The 17748-nt window shown below is 41.3% G+C and overlaps 1 protein-coding gene across 7 annotated transcripts in view; it reads left to right on the forward strand.

Annotated features, from left to right (window-relative positions):
- ptprsa (protein tyrosine phosphatase receptor type Sa) overlaps positions 1-17748 on the forward strand; it is a 212590-nt gene that overhangs the window by 40963 nt on the left and 153879 nt on the right. For 6 of the 7 annotated variants that reach the window (XM_086116116.1, XM_086116119.1, XM_086116120.1 and 3 more), the window contains exon 2: positions 3313-3397. The gene's annotated coding sequence lies outside the window, so the exon portion shown is untranslated. Of the gene's footprint in view, positions 1-3312; positions 3398-15803; positions 16208-17748 lie in introns of those variants that run through there. The other variant, XM_086116117.1, reaches the window with a different exon arrangement.

Below are 17748 nucleotides of genomic sequence, written 5' to 3' on the forward strand. Positions count from 1 at the left end.
TGGGCACGCATTTCATTTCCCACTTTGCCATGCACCATGATGCTCGGCCATCTGTCGAAGCAAGGTGACTCAACGCAATGCCAATATGTTGCAGGGTCATGAGAAAACAAACTGCTATCCACACGGATGGACCAAGTTACTGTCCACCCAACCCCCAAATCCACAGCAAGAACTGAGAGTGTTCGAGAGACGTTAAACTGTGGGATCCCACCTGGATGCTGTTGTTGCGATGCCGGGACACATTTCTATTTTCTTCGATGTTGATTTAGAATGACTTGTAGTGTCCGTGCTATTCAGCTAACCCGTCTTTGTGGTTGATTAATGGCGACTTGCCTGGCCAAGGGAGTGTCTCATGCGCCGGAGGAAGCGGTAGTAGGACAGCATGTGTGTGCAGTGAATAAATGCTGTACATTAAACACATTCCCCTGCGCATGTCTTAGCAGCCAAGCGTGTGGGAGTATTGCAGATCATTCTTCTTCCTCCCTTTCGCACACTTCAGCTTTAGTGTACATATAGCCACATACACCAAATGCTTAACTATATCCCGCCCTGCCCCCTCCTTTGTGCAATTATAATTGTTCCAAACAATCACCACATGTACACACACGCACACACACACACACACACACACACACACACACATTCACCTGCACCTCCACTCTACTGGCCAGGAGTCAATGCACCATTGGATCGCTCTGCAGCCAACCTGTTTGTTGGCCCCGATTGGCTCGCAAGCACCAACCTGACCCCTGTGGCCTATTACAATGTTGACAACTGAGGTAATGATGCCCACTGAGGATGCTGGGAGACTGTCTCCACCCAAAAATAGAAAAGATGGAAAAGCCAATAAGAGCATATTTTAACTTCAAGAAAACAGCAGTGATTGTTCTTATTAATATAGCTGTTGAGAAATGAACATCCACTGGTCGTGCCAATCATTTTGCCGTAGTAGTATATATATATACAGTATATATGTATATATATTTAAAAAAATATTATTATATATATATACAATATATATATATATATATCAGTTATTGATAATGAACAAAGTATATTATACATGCACCCTCAGGTCCTCCTCCTCCATCCAACTGACTGCAGACTTTGTTCGTCTTCCCAGCTCTTGAACTCTGCCTTGTGACGTCCACATTTCAGACTCATTAAAATCCAAACTCAAAACATATCATGTTCAGTGATTGACTGATTTTTTTCTGTCTGTTTGATTGATGTGCACTGTCCATGAGGGTCTTGATAAGACAAGATATTAAAGATAATAACCTTTATTTGTCTCACAATGGTGAAATCCCCAATTTACAGCAGCAAAATTATGAAAGGGAGAAAGTAGAAGACAAAAAGTATATAAATAAATAGAAACATAAATTATAAAATATAACCATACTAAAAATGGGTGAGTAGGGGGTGCATTAAAAGGCACTTATAAATAAAACATATTATTATTATAATTATTGGTATAAATTTGAGTAAGGATGTGTTGTTATTCTTGTATGCATTCATTATTTGTAGCATCATTATTATCACCATTATTATGACCAAAAAGTAAAAGCTGTCTCATGATCATAAGGAAGTACTGTATAGGGATATGCCAGCTACAAACTCAGTCCACTGCTATCCATGTACTGTACTTCACAGTTTGTTTTGGTTTTTTTTGTTTTTTTTTTGGTTCATGATATCTTCTCCAAATCTATGACTGGATCTCTGTACTGTTAGTGTCAGTACTCTAAGAAAAGGTTGGAAAATGTATGGTATGGATATCTGTCTAAATCAATGGAAATGATCCTGTTAGCAAAGCTGGAAATCTTTCTTACTGGTGCCGTTAAATTTTTAGCAACAATTCTAGTATTTGTGTATGCCTGCATAGTGCTGGTTTACAACAAATGTTGTCTGTTTCATTTTGTTTACCGAGAACAGGGGTGCCCATGTCTGGCCCTCGAGAACCCTTATCCAGCTTGTTTTAGATGTCGCCCTCTTTCAAATGATCAGGATCATCATCAGGCTTCTCAGAGCTGCTAATAAGCTGATCATTTGAATCAGGTATGTTGGAAAAGGGATATACCGGTAACTAAACCAGGCTGGATAGGGACTCTTGAGGATCGAACTTGGGCACCCGTGGCCTCGAACGTGTATTTACTCAGATAATGGTATTCCAAATTATCTCGAATAATTCAACCTTTCTCATTGTCAGCCTGCAATTTGTTGTTGTTGTTGTTGTTGTTGTTGTTGTTGTTTTAGCAGTGTTTCAAAAAAAATGATTTCACTGATTTGGGCAAAGGTCAGAGAAATAAACTGTAAATGTGCCCAGGTACTGATCCATAGGCTGTGCTATACAGAGTACCATTTGTGCTCCCTCTCAATTTATAAAAAATACAGCAAGACACTTTCTTAAGCATCAAGAATGTATTTGGTGAATGCATTATAACAGCTACTGTATGTCCCAATTCAGAGTCAAGCCAACAGGAGCTATGAAACTGAAAGCTGCGTCAAACGGAAATGGAAGCAATAAAATACGTATTTTAAAAGAACCAAGTGCCTGAAATTCAGCATCATACAAGTTTTTGGTTTTTTTTTTCATGCAAGTCCATGAAATGCCCTTGGGAAAAAATACATCATGGCCACTGATATAAAACTTGTATGAACGCAGAAGACTCAACATTCATATTACTCAAACATGCCCACGTTGAACATTCCATAAATTATATTCATATCATTACCCTGGAGGAAACTTATTCACTGATAAGATCTTCTGACCTTTCACTAGAGATAACCAGTCTCTGTGAAGGCTCCATGGGTGGTGACAAGGACCAAGACACGAGAGTTTCACTTCAAAATCAAATGAGGCTGAATTGCTCTTGTTTATTTCTGCCCCTGCCAAACCAAACAATATGGTGACCACATGCATAACGATTGCGCACATGCAGACTGTATGTTAACATTTTCAGACCTGGCTCGTTAGAGATGTGAAGAAGAAAATGATCAAAAAAGAAAAGAGGAAAAAAAACCCCGGGGGGATTTCATGTAGATTTGCTCCGCAACTCTCAGGCAATCAGCAGCAAGCCTCCTCTTTGCCTGAGAACTGCCATCCTGTGGTTACAAAGGGCAAGGAGAGAGAATGAGGGATAAACTCATCTCAGCATTTGTCGACTTCTGTTCACCCACCACCTACGACTTGAAGAAGCACTTCATTTAGTAGTCCCTTTCATTAATGTTTCTCTTTCATTTTTCCTGTTTTACGCCCCCCACCCCCCGCCCCCGCCCCCTTCCCCTCCCTTTCCCGCTTTCTCAACTTTAAAGGTGCACGTGAGCAAGTAACACGAGGAAGAAGCTGCTGGAGTAGCTGAAGATATGACGTTAAAGACATTTTGAAAACAAGCCAGTGGTAAGTGGGGTCTTTCATTTATGCACAATATTCCGCCATTTTAGGGGAGGGATTTCCTTCTCCATAGGGAATATAATACCTTTCGAAAAAACTAAAATGCTGAGAGCAGAACTTTCTGCACGTCTGTTTATTTGGGGATTTTTTTTAATGTTGTCATTGATTTTGTCTGTATTTCTTGTATTTTTTTAAACCATTGCACTCCTCTATCGCTGCTCCCATTTATAAATCTGCAACAGCCGCAGTGTAAAATAATCCTATTTGAGGGGAAAAAAAAGAAATCGTTTTATGATCCCATTGGGATTATTTTGCCAGATAGTGTGACAGCCATGTGACTGGTTTTTGGAAGATTTCTCACTTCATTTAGATTTATTTATAAAAAAAATTTATGTCAGCCACACCCATGAGGCTGTTTGACTGGCAAATTTAGGACTGATGGCGCATACAGCACCAATAAGTCCTTTACACCCATTAATCCCTCAGTTAAATCACTGCTGTGTATTAAATCTAAAAGATATAATCAAAAGACGACAATGGTGCCATCCTATGCCTCTAATTGGAGTCAGTATTTAATTCTCTGTTAGGGTATGAGGTTTCCATGGTGGAGGACCCAACTGCAGCAAAGCAGTGAGGCAAAAAAAAAATAAAATCATTTATTGTAATAAAAAAGGCGACAAAGTACTAAATTCAAAGTCTAAACAAATCAAGAATCACAGTAACAACGAAACATCAAGAAACAAAACACTCCATGAAAACATAAAGACAAATGCTACATGAAGTGTTAAAGCAATACGAACCCCCCCCCCCCCCCCCCGACAGATTGACCGAAAACATGGAAATAAATACAAGCAAACTGGACATAAGACACAGGTGGGTGAAGGAGCTGATGGGTAGGCAGCGGTCTGGTCTGAAGAGAAGAACAGATGGAAACGAAAACGGGACATGAACATGGAACACAAGTAAACAAGATAAAACGTGAAAGAAAATGAAATATAAATGGCAAAAACACAGATCATCACCTTTTGAGAGCAGAACATATGTGAGAACCCATTCCACTTCACCATAATTGCAATTTCCATATCCCACGTCACGGCATTTTATTGAAAATGTATCTTTTTTTTTTTTCCTTCTCATGAGCTCCACAGATTGATGTATGACAAACTGTCATATTTGCCCAAATGTTTGTGCTGAGCCTGTCCTTCAATATTGACAGGTGAAGCAAGTGGAAGCGTGGATGATCATCCACCTGTCACTGCCGAATGGCATTGAGTGGCTTTGCCTTTACTGAAGCTATTCTGTCATCCAATATTCCACATTGGTGGTCTTTAGAGTGTGAGGCTTCCACATAGTAGAGTAGTGCGACTCTTTTGCTCTATCAATTTCACTAAAAGGGGACGACAACCCAAAAAAATGTCTTTACCATAATATGTTCTATGCGCCCCCACTAGTCCAAACGCGGCATTCTGATTAATGTTGCATATGTAGAATATGAATGAAGCAGCAGAATCCACACATTTTTATTCATCTCAAGAGGGCAGCCGGTTTTGCCTTTTACTGACACTTACTGTCGACTGAAAATGACATCAGAAAATGTTCGACTTGACTTCCACCTCAAAGCTTTGTTCCACCCAAGTGTGAAATTTCATCGACATTTAAAAACCAAACTTCATGCTTGAATATATTTAACCAAACCAAAATGACAGTAATGTGAATAAATTGCTATTCCTTGGCCATTCGCCGTACATCACTCACTTGACCGCATTAATTGACATCACAATGAACAATTTAAATAGAGAATATCTAAAAGCACAGACTAAAATCTAAATATCTGAAACAGCTCTGATAGAGGAACAGTGTTGTTTTGCAGTGAATGTATATTTGCCGAATTTTGATTTCTAACACCGATACATACATTCTGGTTGGGTTGATTTGAATTATAGTGTCTAAGAATGAATCTAATCCACTGCTGTTAAATATCCTGCTCACCCTTTCCTCATCGCCCTATCTCGGCTTGATTCTAAGTGCTGTTGGCAGATTTTTTCACAATCACGAACTGTTAGACGAGGTGCAGGAAATGTGTGTCACAGCAGATGCATGGCCAACCATCACTTTTAGATGTGCCTCTCATCCCCGCCCAGCCAGCGCCTACCAGCCTTATATTGAGTAGACCCACTCGATTCGAACCACCTCCAACATACTGCTGGAAATGTGCATATACCACGACAGTCAAAAGCCTTTGAGGTTGTGTGAATTTACTGAAGTTGCTCCGACTCTGTTTGACCCACTGTCATATTGTGCAGAGATTAAAGCACCTTGAAAGAAAGACCTCGATTTGGCATAAAAGCATTGTGAGATGTGTGAGGTGCATACAGTGTCACCCACCTTCGCATTAAGCCTTCGCCATAAAAGTTGAGAGTTGTAATTGTGTGTCTGTTTTACTGTTAACAGTAGTTAGCCTATGTTTACATGAAAGTACTGTATTGAATGCATAATAATAATAATAATCACCTGTAGTAGTTCATAAGGATTTGTGTCATTATTTTTTTGAAAAAAACAAACAAACATAAGGTTTGTGTTTGACCATCCCAGTGCACATAAAACCTTGGAACATTTAAAAGGTATAAATGAAAATGAAATTCTTCCACTACTCCTTGTATTTTAAGCCTCCAGAGGGATAAAGATTGATTTGTGAGCCTTGTAACGTGCAACTTATCCTTGGAAATGCTGTTGTCACTAATAATAAATCGTTTGCAATGCATGTCAGACAAATGTGTCGAATCTGACACCTCTTCTTGAAATCAGGACAACACGAGAGCTGCTTTTACTGTTCATCACTCCGGTGGGAAAAGCTTTAGTGTTGCACAGATGAAGGATGTTTAGATTGCATTTTGCTGGCTGATTTATTGTGTATTTTTTGCTGAGCTTTAAGAGGGAGGAAAACATGTTATTGGATCAAAATTCTGTGACTATAATGTTTGATGTTGTTTATCCCAACTGGTGAGTTGGCTCTAACTAAGGCAATTTGGGTCACTTGGCTGATGTATCACTCTGCCTCAAAGGGGCACTTCTGGGGCTTTTATGGGGACCTTTTTTTATTTTAGGATTACAACATCAAATCAATTTGATCATGCAATAAAAGTGAGGGCAATTGCCGAATGTTTTTGTTGCTCTATTATGTTTGCATGTTACGGTTTTCCCCTAGGGTGGCTACACCTTGACTCTTGGGGATGCATGCGCCTTCAGTGCATACCGGATCTCCTTAAGCTTTTAGCAAATTGCTCATGACTTTGCGTTTTAGTGAACAAGCGATGGCAACCACTGGCGGAGCTTTAAAGACAGTTTATAAGGAAAAGAGAGCAGTTAACTCTCGAGTGGCTTCCAAGATGTTTGCAGCACAATTAAACAAAGCTCTGCTAATCTTAACAGCTGGCATCCAGAGACAGTGTTCTCGCAGCACACTGCTATCAGCTGGTTAATGTGCCTTGTGAGCTCCTATCAGCATCATCGTAACAGTAGCGTCACTGCACACTCCACCCGTGACACCCTCATTATGTAGAGCAATGTATCCTTGCTGGAGGGACCCTTGAAGAAGTGTGCAGCAAAAATTGAGGAGGTACAGTATATACAATATGTTAGATTTTGATGGCCCACGGAGTTGAGTGGCAACAGTTACCAAAATATTCAGTTACAGTTAAATCTTTTGCATCCAGAATGACAAGAAGTTGGTGCGCGTGCATGTATTATTTCTCTACTAAGCGTACGAACTACAGCTGTGGCTTGAATATTGCAGTTTTATGGCTGTCATTTGTGCATGTGTGTGTGTGTGTGTGAGTATTATTTTTAAAATGTCCCTTACACAACACATCGAAAAGGTTGAGGGGGAAAAGTATTTTGTTTTTATTTTAACATACCCTTACATTAGAACTGAGCTACACTCTGAACATGTCACCAGCGGAGCCGCGAGAAACACGCACCGCAGGCCACTGATTGGTTGATAGATAATTTTTCCTTTAATGTGATGTAATCTGGTGGTCGTTATGGAAAATTTTAGAGTCAAACGAGATCGGGATCGGTTGACAAATATTGGCAGCACATAACATTGCTTTTTTTCAACTCATTGTGGAGTTTAGTACTCTGCAGTACACTACGAATGTTGCAGGAATTGTTTTGGTGATGCCCGGATTGCCATCCCGCCAACCTATGCAGTGGAGAAACCTAAACCTGATCAGGGTTTCCAATCAAACCATACAATGACAAATCAAACTGAACTGTAGTAATACTTGTGTAGCAGAGCCATTCATATTTACACGTATGAGTCTTCGGTTAACTGAACATGCATGTTTTTGTATTGTGAGCAAGCCAGATTGTAACCCTCACCACACAAAGGTTCTGGCCCAGGATCTAGAATTTCGACCCTGTCAAAGCAAACCACTGCCCCATTGCGCTGGCCGCTCGGTAATCATCCAGTTTTATTTTTCATGCTATCAGCAGAACTCAACTGCTTCATCAATTGAAACGTGTCATACTGAATGTGAAGTCATTTTTGCATGACATTTCATATCACCATGGAGACCTTTAGAAATTCAGCAACTAAGCAGTTTCAAGTTCCCTGAGTAGCCAGTACTAGCCAGCCTGTGAAACTCAGGGGAAAATAAACAAACTTTTATGGGTCCTAGCACAAATGGCAGGGATGTGTATATATTGAGGGTGGGGTGCGGAGATACTATCTTTGGGTCTATTAATATAGCCAGTGCCGTGTTTCCTCAGGCCATCGGACTTAATCCAGAGGAATGAGCGTGAATGAGACTGTGGCTCGAGCTTGCCATACCTACTTAAGTTCTGGTTGAGAGCACAGTGCTGTGTGGGCGAATCTATTCTGTCCTGGGCAGGGCACAGCATAAACATTGCCCAGGGAACACAGGCAGACAAGCAGGCAGGCAGGCAGGCATGCAGGCAGTCAAGCGGACAAGAGCAAAACTATCAGGATGGTTGCCTTTAATTTCCTTTCTACCGCCGCTCAGCTATGCAAGGCCCCAGAGCTAAAAAATAAATAAATAAATAATCAAACTAAGAATGAACAAACGTTATATGGAAATTACCAGCTGTAGTTTTTTTTTTTTTTTTTTTTAAACGGGGCTTCAATCAAGAACGAACTGTTATCTGCCCACGGACTCTTTCTTACGATAACAAATTCAGTCACAAAATGAATCCTCAATCCAGCCAATGGAGCGGAGCAATGGCTTGCCTGCGCTCTTGCTGTCTTTAACTGTTCTGGGTTGACTCTATGGCAGACTGGTACTCTGACCTCCTGACCCTCCATGTAAACAGAGCACCACTCTTCCTCCTTGCACTACCCTGCTGCTACACCCCCGCAACACTTAACAACTACCAAATAAGGCGGTCTGAGAAGCAGCAAGTCGGTCAGCCAAGCCACGGAGGAAACCATTAGTGAGCCAGAGGTTGGTAGAAAACCACCTCTGGCATCACTCAGCAGTATCAGCCTCAGCTGCCTCTTTATGGTATGGAAGTGCACGTGCATCCCAACCATTCGTTGCTGAAAGGCATGGTTATTTCTGCGCGCAGCATGGGCACACTTGGTGACCCCGAAAGCTTGAAAAGCACACAGGCATGAGCGTGCACAAAAGACTCGGAAAGCACAAGTGATGTGCATTCAAAGGATGATACACACATGCAGCTTGCACCCAATGTAATAATGCATTAAGAATAGCAAAGAACAAACCTTTACAGTCCCGTATACTGTCTTTCACATAAATGCACATGACAATAGTGGTTATTTCAAAACAAGTTTTAAACAAACAGTGTTTGAAAGGGTATACACTAAACATCTACATTGTAATACAGAAGCTTATTTTTAAGCCTGGGAAGATCACTGAATGCTAAAAGTGAAGCATGCAATAATCGCGCAACAATGATGTGCAGTGAATGGAGTGAATGCAGTGAGGACCTGGATTTCTGAAGGATACTATCATATCAACGCAAAGTTTAATTCGTAATTAGAGATTTCGATTATTACCGATAATTTCGATTATTACCACTGGACCACCAGGCCGCCTGCCTGGTGGTCCAGTGGTCAACCTCACAGTGCAGAGGTCGTGGGTTCGATCTCAGCTCCTGTCTTCCTGTATGGAATTTGCATGTTCTCCCCAGGCCTGCTTGGGTTTTCTCCAGGTACTCCGGTTTCCTCCCACATTCCAAAAACATGCATGGCAGGCTGATTGAACACTATAAATTACCCTTAGGTTTGAGTGTGAGCGTGGATTGTTGTTTTTTTTCTCTGTGTGCTCTGCGATTGGCTGGCAACCAGTTCAGAGTGTACCCTGCCTACTGCCCAAAGACGGCTGTGATTGGCTCCAGCATCCCCCGCGACCCTCATGAGGATAAAGCTGAGTGGAAAATGGATGGATTATTACAAATAACATAAACCTGGATGGTAGTTTTTATAATGATTCAATCATATTTGGTCTTCTCTCTGCTCTACGTAATGAAAATATTCTATATGATATTTTATAGAAAATATTAGCCACGATGCTCTGGCTAATCAGTACTTAAAAAACATCAAGATGTGGGATGAAGTACATTACAATTTGGATCTAGTTCCATTAAGCCCCTAAGCACTGTTATTTAGGTTTACTTTGTACTTTGTATATTTTTGCTCATTGTTTTAATCATCAGCTCATTGTCTTGACCAACAGAAGCCATATTTGAAGAAAAAAAAAACGGGCTATTCACCATGTTTTCCGAGGGGACTGTTTTGGGGGTTGGTGGTAGGTATTGTTGTTGTGGACTCCTAAACTGTGATTGTGAAATTTATACCACCACCAGTAGGTACCTTTTTAACAGGACTGACAGTTTAATGCCATAATTTGAAACTCTTTCTCTGTTCATGTCTTAGCTTTTCCTAAAATTATTGTAGATGATTTCGCTGCACTCTTTTCAACTGCCTTCAAAAATCAGTCAAGCGCAACAGCAATGGAGGAAAAACGATTAGAGGGGAAAAAAAGCCATCGTGAGAATTAGCATGAGAAAGGGTGTTGAAGTAGCAGCCCTATGAGATTGTTACTCCGACGACAAGGCACCAGTCGCCACGGGCGCGCCATAGACGGCCTTTTGTAAGCCAAATCAAACTGTAATTGTCCATCAAGTTCCCAGTCATTGGTCAACTGTCCGCAAAATGGGTGTCCGTCAGTGATGGACTGACGGATCTTCCGTCAGGACTGATAGAATGCACACCTCTGATTTTCAGAAGTTGATCCGAGACTAAGTACAACATAAATGTTGGTGTCAATTGAACTTTAGTTTTATCGCGCATTTAGACAGTCTCTTGCACAATCACTGTTGGCAAGTGAGGAGGGATATATCACATTTGTGTCAGCAACTAAAAAGCCATCTTTCCTTAAAAAGAAAAAAAAACACGGGAGCCACAAACCCTTTGGACAACTAAAATGAAGGTCTTTTTCTTTTTATCATTTAATCTGTGCTGCAGACACCTGTTGAACTGCATGGCCCATTCGAAGCGATGCCAGCTCATCGGCCATATTGAATGTGGCCATTGTATTGGCCATAAAAATGGCAAATAATATTTGTAAAATTGAGTTAGAAAGACAAAATACACTGAAAATCAATGGTCCAGGGAGTTCTTGCTTGATGATATATTTTCAAGGCGGAAGTGAATGAGGCATCATCACAAATAGCTTCACTTTGCCATATCCAATACGGCTGCAGCATCACTGTAATCCAGATGGAGTCTATGTGGAGGCTTCGTACTGTAAATTTTGTCTTTGATAAAACCAGCGGTTGTCGCAAGGGCCGCCATTCAAGACTATTGACTGTGGGACTGTGACATGAATATATCCAAATATATGGAGCAAAGTAAGTGCTATTATGCTTTATTTATGCTAGAATAGTAAGAGAACTAGCTTGTCCTGATTAATGCTGTTTTTTTTTTACATTTTGGAATCAGTAAAGTAGGGATGGAAATTTGTAAGATTTTTCCTATTCCATTATCGATTCTGTTTAAGGACTGAATTCTTTGAAGATTGGCTTCTCATTTGGCACAAACAAAAAAAGCACTTTGTGTTTTTCAAGGGAGCTGGCTCATCTTTTATTCTTTTCCTGCAGTTTTGTATTCTTGCTCCTCCCTGTGCCCTTGCTGTGCTCCCACATCTCTGTTGTTACACTCCTGTCTATCCCAGTGTTCACTTGTGTATCAAGGTAATGAATTTATAATCTCTCCCAAGCGCTTTGTAGATCTCTATCACGGTGGGAGATAAGAGGGAGCATCGTTGCACTCTAATAGCCGTCAGTCTGTCGCTGCTTGTGTACAGTGTTTGTGTAGCGTATGTCGTACATGTGTGTGTGTGTGTGTGTGTGTGAGAGAGAGAGAGAGCGACAGAGAGAGAGAAGCCACAACTGATCATACTACCCTCAATCCATTAACAGATACAGTAATCGGTCAAGGCCATTGTCAAGTCACTGTTCTTGTACGGAAGCCAGCATGATCATATTATGTGGACTTCCATTTGTGTGTTTGTATGTATGTATGTATGTATGAGTGCGTGTGTGTGTGCGTGTGTGCGTGTGTGTGTGTGTATCTCTCTCTCTCTCTCTCTCTCTGTATATATACTGGTATATATATCTGGACCATCTATCCTAATCTATCCTAAATTCCACACACTGACACATTGTGTTTTTAATAGTGCTTTGGATGAGGTGATGTAATGTCTTTCAGCTGAATGGGGTCTGGAAACAGGTTGTCGCCTCCAGAGACAGCGAGAGTGATGGCCTGCTGCTATCAGGGGTGATTGTGCGTCATCGCCTATGGGTGACATTGATAAACAGGCAGGTAATAAGAGGACAATAAGAAATGAAGCAATGGTCTTTGTATAGTCCAGAGCTGCCTTCGCTTAGGTTACTCACCTTGTGGTCAACAACTTAACCTTTGAGTTATTAATTTTATGACATGAGACACCTTTTTGGAGTCTGAGGCCCCCCAAGGGAAACATGTGTTATAGAGTATACAAGTTATCACAAAATGACAATAAATGACATATTTTGTCCACTTTCTACACCGGTTGTTCTCTTTAGGATCATGAGTATATTGGAACCTATTCCAGTTGACATTGGGCAAGTGGTGGTGTAAACATACAGTATATCAAACACACACACACACACACACACACACACACACACACACACACACACACACACACACACACACACGCAGAGTGAATCCATGCAATTACGTCCGTGTGTGACTGGGCCACAGTGCAAGAAAGGTTCTCTCGGACATAGCGGCTGAAGGAGGGAGACTGGCGGTTTCACTTGCTTAACTGGGAGCATCTTCACACACTAACATGCTGCTACATGAATCTGCAACACGAAGCAAATGATTGAACACTCTCCCCTGAGCACTCTCCCTATCTTCCACTCTCTGCATTTACATGGCATTTATGAATACTCACAAGGAAAACAAAACATAGAGCAAGCGCGAGCTCCTGCTGGAGAGCAGTCTCATTATTCTGTTATGGATTGCACATGTCAGACGGTAAGTGCTCTTTTTATCCTTCGAAAGCACTAACCTCGGTCACTGAGTGCATTTCCCCACCAGAGTGAAATTTACCATGCTAAGGCTTATACCACCAGGGGAATGACAGCGAGACCTCTGGTTTTGCTGCTAAGATTTACCGGCAAGATTAAATAAGTGGGTGTGTTGTAAATAAGAAGACAACGAATGACCCTACGTAACACACCTATTTTTGGGTGGGGGCTTGGGGCGGCTGGGGTGGGGGGTGGGGTTAGTCATTACATTGATTAGGGCCCCTCACCTCGTTTTTACACCTATAAATGGTGTGTTACATGTCACGCTGGCTTTTGAAAAAAGAGCGGGTAGAGGACAGTGGAGGATTGCTTGTGGCTCAGGGTGGCCTTCTGCCAACTGCAAAGACTGCTGCCGTAAAGATGGCCTCTTCCCATTCGTGACTCTGTGCATTCCTCGAAAAGTTCACGCAAAATATACTGCCGTGCACTCCTTCGATTGGGCCTTTCATTTAATGCACTCATAAATTGTAGCTCCCTTTACGGACCGTTGCATTTCTTTCCTTTTTTTTTTTTCCAATTGTACTGTAGCTCTTGTTCCATTAACTTTCTCACAGCCAGGTTGTGTTGTTCAGGTGAGCATTCATACGGTCCTTTTTCCATTCTACATTATAAATGGGTGTTCACATAAAGTAGTTTGCCCTTATACAGTTTATCACCTGTGCTACAATGGCTCTTATTTTATTTGGTTGAGGGGAAATGGCTTTAACATCATGCTGTAATGCATGTCTCCCGATAATGTTTACGACCCCCCTCCCCCTTGCTCGACATTACAAACAACAGCTGTCACTGGTCAAATTCAAATTCAAGCAGCCAATCAGAGTTACTCTAGTCGCCCGAGTGAGCTTGTTTTCCTTCTCACTTGGAGCAAAATGAATCTGCTTTATGAAATTCAGCTGTAATGTTATTGTTGCGGCCCGGTAGTCCAGTGGTTAGCACGTCGACTTCACAGTGCAGAGGTACCGGGTTCAATTCCAGCTGCGGCCTCCCTGTGTGGAGTTTGCATGTTCTCCCCGGGCCAGCGTGGGTTTTCTCCGGGTACTCCGGTTTCCTCCCACATTCCAAAAACATGCATGGCAGGCTGATTGAACGCTCTAAATTGTCCCTAGGTGTGAATGTGAGCGTGGATGGTTGTTCGTCTCTGTGTGCCCTGCGATTGGCTGGCAACCGATTCAGGGTGTCCCCCGCCTACTGCCCGAAGACAGCTGGGATAGGCTCCAGCACCCCCCGCGACCCTAGTGAGGATCAAGCGGTTCGGAAAATGGATGGATGGATGGATGTTATTGTTAATGTTAATCTTAAGAATGATAATGTGAGTTTATCTATCTATCTTATAAACACGCAATGTACATACAGTATATCCATCCATCCATCTATCCATACACACACACACAGAGGTGGGCATTCTGTCAGTACTGATGGAAGGTCCATCAATCCGTCACTGACGGAAGTGGGTTTTGGTCCATTAATTTAATCATCACTAACCGGGTCAGCTTCAAGCAGACTGCATTGACTACATATGGACGTTTTGTGACAGTATGAGTGTTGTGTTGTTCTGTGTGTAATACCCGTTTATGGAGAGCGCAACAGGTATGATGAAGCTACGTGGGGAATTGTGCATGTGTCGTGTGGTGGGAAGCGGGTTCGTCAAGCTTTTAGCATGGATGTGGGTGCCCGTGTGCGTGAATGTGAAAAGTAAGTTAGGCAACTAATGAACTTTAAATAAACTGGTCAGCAGTACAGTCAGTGAAGCCCATCTCGGCAGGATATGAAACCTCTCTCTTTAGCGTCTTTCACACGCTGTCTCACATGGCACAAAATTAAAGCCGTCTGTCCCACTGAGAATGTCCCCTCAGCTCGAGGATGCCACTAATGCCCGCCGGGGGATTTTATTGTGACAGATTTGAATTGGATTCTACCCTTGGCCACTATGCAGAGCGGGATCCTGGGTAAAGTAACCATTTTAAAGTTCAGAGTAAAACCTTTTGGTAATTTAGGAGTTAAAACATTGACAGGCAGCCACCAGCGCACTGAAAACAATGGTGACAGCCTCCCATTGTATCTTAGAGTTCAATCAATAAAGTTTGCAAATTCGTGAATGTGAGCATTTATAAAGCTGTGTTGGTAGTCACCGTATGATGTTGATACTGTACACAGATAAATAAGTGGATTCGTTTTGCCATTTTACTCAATAATTTAGCAATGATGGAAGCATGTTTGTAATAATTTATTGTTTTTCCTTAACATCTCCTCAGGATGCTGGCCACCCCTGCTAAAATCGGATGCATCCTTTATTAAACATATCTTTTGATTCAACGCCTAAAAAGCAATTATTAATACATTCAAGATAAAAAGAATGTGGTTCCGTTTTTCGTCTGAAAAAAATAAAAAATTGACTTGGGCCATTATTTTAAGAGGGTGACGATATTTAAAGTCACAAAATGAATTTTGCTGTTTTGATTGAACTCTGTGCGTATTGATTTAACATGCGTGGTGGATTAATTGAGCACTCAGATTTCAGTTTACCTGTTGTGAGGATGAGCGTTTCAGAAGATGGATGATGGATGGATAAATGGATGTTTATTTTGCTGTTTATAGAACTAAAACTGAAAGTGAAACTTTTAAGGCTCCTGAACGCACCAACGGGTTGCCTCTACGGCAGTGGAGAACAGAGTAGAAGAAGTTCATGGTGCCTGTGAACGCAGCACAGGACTCCGTATTTTCATTCAGTTCCAGTGAGGGAGAGAGAAAGGGTGAGGAGGAGGGTCAGAGGGGGGGGCGTTTGACTCCTGTCTCCCAACCCCCAGTCAGTCCGTGCGAGGTGGATTTGGGAAGAAAAGACTCCAAACCTGCGACGTGGAGATAACGAAAGAAGCAGAAAGGAGACGTTTGGAGATCCACGCGCGGCGTTGTCGCGCATGGATTACCTTGGGTTATTTTTGTGTAACTTTTAGGTTTCTTTCATTGAGGAGATTCTGCCTCGCAGCCTGCGATCGGAGAAGGAAATTATATGTGCAATACGTTACACCCTCCTTCCGTTATTGACTAAAAGTGGAATACACAGTTTTCTTCTCCCCAAGAAGGATACAAACGATCGCTTTTCCTGAAGAAACCCGACCGCTCTCACAAAACGACCTGCACGGATTTGAAAGGCTTCCCAGTTGGGGGGTTGTCGCTTACTTTTCACTAAGCGTTCAAGTAAGTTTATTTTTATTTTATTTGACTTTATTTTTTTGTATCTCATACATTTTCTAAACGTCACGTTTTGATTTTGTGGCCGAACTTTTTATTGATGGTATCAGGACTGTATACAACCATTGGCGAGGACCGTTTTATTCACCGAATGTGAGATGAGGGCCGTACGCAGTTGTCCACGGTGCTCAAGATGAAAATAAAGGCTACTCGAAAAAAGACAAGTTCGCCACGGCCACCTGTGTTTCCTACTGTTTTCATCACACATTTTGGGTTGTTTTTGTTTTGTTTTGAAGTAGACAAGATGCCTTTTTTGAAGCAAAACAAATAAGGGCCAATGATGTTGCAAATGCAAAATTCGAATTTAAACCGACCATCTATGAGGACTTCAAAAAGGAAGTTTCAACTTTCACCCGAACAATATAAATACCACAGCGTGTAGACTCAGCATCTTTCCTGAAACTTAGATACCAGGTTAGGTTTAATTGGGTTGCTGGTTGTCAGTAAAATTTTGCTGCAGTCTTGTATTGATATAAACATTTGCACATTTTTCAACTTTTTCATTTATGTTTGTTGCATTAAACCCACATCCATTGTTTTTGTTCTAACTGGAATGCTTTGGATATACTGTATGGTTGTTTGTTTCTGCATAAGTAGGATCAATGTTTTATTTAGATTTAAAATCAAGTTAAAAAAACAGTACATGAGATCACAACCCAGGGTGAACGTATTTTCAACCATAGATTACTTATTAGATTACTGCTATTTTTAATAATTTAATTTGAGTTCATGAGAGATTATTTTAAGCAATTATTATGGACCAGTGCAAACACAGTATCAAAGGATGCTCAAGTATGTACGTGGTCGTAGCCTATAACCATAAATTTCCAGTTTTTCAAACCCTTAAGACAACATGGCCCCCCAAGTAAACTGTACATTTTTCTAGGGTCAAAAATTATGTTTTCAAGCTTTAAAGGTCAAGTATCAAGGGGACAGTAGTAATTTTAGAGAATTCTAGCATTAATAAAATGTGGTTGCAATGATATGTTGACAGAAAAAGTAACTGCGGTAATAAAAAGTGTGTTTCAGTCTTTCTGATGGTTGTGCATTCTGATAAAGATGTCTGCCCTGGGGAGGTAATTTTTGTCAAATTGTGCTAAAAAGTTCAAATATAGCCCCAGGTTTGACCCTGCCTTTTGTCATTTTTCCAATTTGAATTGCAATAGATCTTAATTTCATCATAAAATGTAATGTTAATTCCTACGTAGGCTACCCAGAGCCCTATAAACAGAATAATGAAACTCATTTGGTCCAACTTCGCCATGCAGATTTGCTCAAACCCAGTCACTTTTGTCCTTGACTGTCATTAAAACAACAGGGAAGTCTCTTAGAGTGGCGAAAGGTCAAACGTGAGGGTTAGGCACAGAATGCTACCAGGAACGATGTTTCCAGGCCTTTACTGGATAGGAAAGGAATGTTGTCCTGTATTTCAAACTGTCATGGAAATTTTTACCTTTTGTTTAATTCCAGCTCATCTGTTTTATAGT

The sequence above is a fragment of the Hippocampus guttulatus genome, chromosome 7, assembly GCF_054856545.1.
Source record: "Hippocampus guttulatus isolate MCC_2025c chromosome 7, RoL_Hgut_1.0, whole genome shotgun sequence".
NCBI classification, from domain to species: domain Eukaryota; kingdom Metazoa; phylum Chordata; class Actinopteri; order Syngnathiformes; family Syngnathidae; genus Hippocampus; species Hippocampus guttulatus.